Genomic DNA, 3,757 nt, shown 5'->3' with positions numbered 1-3,757 from the left:
TTCCTCAAAGAAAATTGAAGAATGACTTTAAAATGTCAAAGAAGACATGAGTATACATATTCACAACCTTGGTGTTGCAAGGGTTTCTTAGATCTGACAAATGCCATGAATCAATGAAGGACTATGTGAAGAATACTTCAAAGTCTGTTTGGCAAACACAGACTAGGTTGCTATGTTTAGTCTTCAAATGAATAAGAATGTCATAAGAAGTGGTCATTTCAAATAAGTAACGTGTGAAGCTGTTTACAATTATTGTGATTCATGGTATACCACATCCACAATTTTCCATAGCATTTGTTCAAAAACTATACATTTCTCAGTGGAAGCTTCTATATGGACTATTGTAATCAGAGCTCTAACTCATACAGGCATGCTTCTACTTTAAAAATGATTCTGTATGATAATCAAACAAAACACTGGATTAACACCTAGACTATGTTGGAGCTCTGTACTAAATGATTTTAAAGCTAGTAGATGGAATGAGCTAATGAGGAGTACTACTAATGAGTCATGTTCTTCAACTTGGTCAAATTGCTGATAGTCATACAAGTTAATGAAAAGTTAAGCCTGTTGTCATTAAATAGGTTTAAAAGAAATAGAATAATAAAACTAGTAAATCTTGTTTTCTTAATAAACACTGTATTATTTCTGTACAGCTTTGTTACAGGTATTAACATAATACCTTAAATAATAACTTGTCACAGTGAAAAAGATTCACATTCTATATATAACTGATGATGCCATAGCTGTTTGATACTATTGCCTGAATGAATACAACTTCAGTTCAGTTCAGTTCAGTTGCTCAATCGTGTCCAACTCTTCACGACCCCATGAATTGCAGCACGCCTGGCCCCAAAATCACTGCAGATGGTGATTGCAGCCATGAAATTAAAAGACGCTTACTCCTTTGAAGAAAAGTTATGACCAACCTAGATAGCATATTCAAAAGCAGAGACATTACTTTGCCAACAAAGGTCCGTCTAGTCAAGGCTATGGTTTTTCCAGTAGTCATGTATGGATGTGAGAGTTGGACTGTGAAGACAGCTGAGTGCCGAAGAATTGATGCTTTTGAACTGTGGTGTTGGAGAAGACTCTTGAGAGTCCCTTGGACTGCAAGGAGATCCAACCAGTCCATTCTAAAGGAGATCAGCCCTGGGTGTTCTTTGGAAGGAATGATGCTAAAGCTGAAGCTCCAGTACTTTGGCCACCTCATGTGAAGAGTTGACTCATTGGAAAAGACTGTGATGCTGGGAGGGATTGGGGGCAGGAGAAGAAGGGGACGACAGAGGATGAGATGGCTGGATGGCATCACCGACTCGATGGACCTGAGTTTGAGTGAACTCCGGGTGTTGGTGATGGACAGGGAGGCCTGGCGTGCTACAATTCATGGGGTCACAAAGAGTTGGACACAACTGAGCAACTGAACTGAACTGAACTGAACTGAGGCCTCCCTGTCCATCACCAACTCCCAGAATTCACTCAAACTCACGTCCATCGAGTCGGTGATGCCGTCCAGCCATCTCATCCTCTCTCGTCCCCTTCTCCTCCTGCCCCCAATCCCTCTTGGCATCAGAGTCTTTTCCAATGAGTCAACTCTTCGCATGAGGTGGCCAAAGTATTATGTGACTTCAAAAACGACAAACATTGCTAACATAATAGGTATTAAAATACCTTGAGTGACATGAGTATTAAGAATTAGTAGAGTTGCTCTACTGAATAATGATAGTATTATTCACTCTAGCAATAGTACTGGAATCTGTACATTAACACCCCTACAAAGGAAACTGAAATGATAGAATAATACTTGTCTATACTAAAGGAACTTCATAACTTATAAATTTAATCCTACTGCAATAATTCAACATTGTATATTTTATTTTAAACTAATTTTCATATATGGTCTACTCTAACCTCTTCTGTGTTCACTTTATGCTATACTTATTGCTAACAGTAAAATTACCATTGGAGCTCTAATTACTTTTTTTTTTTTTTACTTGTAATGCTAGTGATAGAACCAAAGGCCAATGTCTACATCAAACAGGAGAAACATAATGGACACTGTAAACAATTTCAGGAAATAACATTGCTGTGCTCCTATATAGTCAAATAGACATTCAAAAGGACATGATTTTTCTGAATGTTTATTTCAAAAAGTTAGAATTGGATGACTACAAACAATAAGACTAATAATATATCATTACATAATGCTAACAATATACAGTTGGTCATTCTTTTTCCTATTCTACCAAAACTAATTGACTGGAAGTCAATTTTAGTAACTACTACTAAAATAAGACCCTCATCAATAAGTAAAGATATATAGGGAAAAATTCATAATATATCTAAAAACCATCAAAAGTAAAATGATGAGAAAAAAAAAAAAACAGTGACATCTTAGTTGGTATAAGAAACAGATGATTGTGAAAGCAAAGCCAATGATCATGTACAGGCCATGGAAGCCTGTGGCTGTCACGAGTATTGACTTTTAGCCTCCATCTGAGGTTGTAAAATGCACTTTGTAAAATCCTGAGGTTTGCAGCAATTGTAACCTCCGGAAGAGACTGCAATAAAAAGGGTTTCAAGACTATTCTGACAATTTCCATCTACCAGGCTGTGGTAAGCTCATGCAATACATACTCCAGAGGACAGAAGACAGACATTGGGAAGTGGGAATGACTTTTACTGCACTTAGGGAGAAAGGGCATGTTGGTATTCAGCAACTGCCGAGCATAAGTGTAGAAGCAACACGTCAATGATTAAACTTTTAAAAATGACAATGACTGATATGAATAAACCTTTAAAAGTGCCTTCTCAGACCTCTCGTCATAAGCACAGGCATGATAAAAACACTGAATTTACATGGTCTCACACAAAATTAGACTAACTTATGACAATGGCCAGAGAGGCTCCTATAAGACATGAGGGTTGGGATTTACTGTACGATGCACATTGGTTTAGTGCATCGCTATGTGTTATGGAAATAGAGGCTAACTAACAGGGTGGAGATGTATTCTTGAATAACACAGCAAATAACACTGCAAATTCAAGGAAAATGGCTACAATGACAATAGTTAATTTCATGATGGTTACTACTTATTAGAGCTAGGATTGCCTCTTGCATTAAGTATTTAAATGACCAGCTGTGATATTAGAAATTAGTTTTTCACTGTAATTCTCACATAGAAACCTAACCTAATATTTTCCATGTTTACTAGCACAAGAACAGTGAATAATCCTTGTGAAGAAAATTAGATAGACATGCTTCTGTTTTATCACAGAAGCTGCTTATGACAGGTCCTGCTCACAGACAGATTGTTAATTCCAAATTTATAGACAGTTATGAAGACCTTTTAGAACCAATACCCAAAAAAGATGTCCTTTTCATTATAGGGGACTGGAATGCAAAAGTAGGAAGTCAAGAAACACCTGGAGTAACAGGCAGATTTGGCCTTGGAATGCAGAACGAAGCAGGGCAAAGACTAATAGAGTTTTGCCAAGAAAATGCACTGGTCATAGCAAACACCCTCTTCCAACAACACAAGAGAAGACTCTACACATGGACATCACCAGATGGTCAACACCGAAATCAGATTGATTATATTCTTTGCAGCCAAAGATGGAGAAGCTCTATACAGTCAACAAAAACAAGACCAGGAGCTGACTGTGGCTCAGATCATGAACTCCTTATTACCAAATTCAGACTCAAATTGAAGAAAGTAGGGAAAACCGCTAGACCATTCAGGTATGACCTCAATCA

Source organism: Oryx dammah, unplaced genomic scaffold (assembly GCF_014754425.2).
Source record: "Oryx dammah isolate SB20612 unplaced genomic scaffold, SCBI_Odam_1.1 HiC_scaffold_24, whole genome shotgun sequence".
Classification (NCBI taxonomy): Eukaryota; Metazoa; Chordata; class Mammalia; order Artiodactyla; family Bovidae; genus Oryx; species Oryx dammah.
This window is presented reverse-complemented; position numbering follows the sequence as displayed.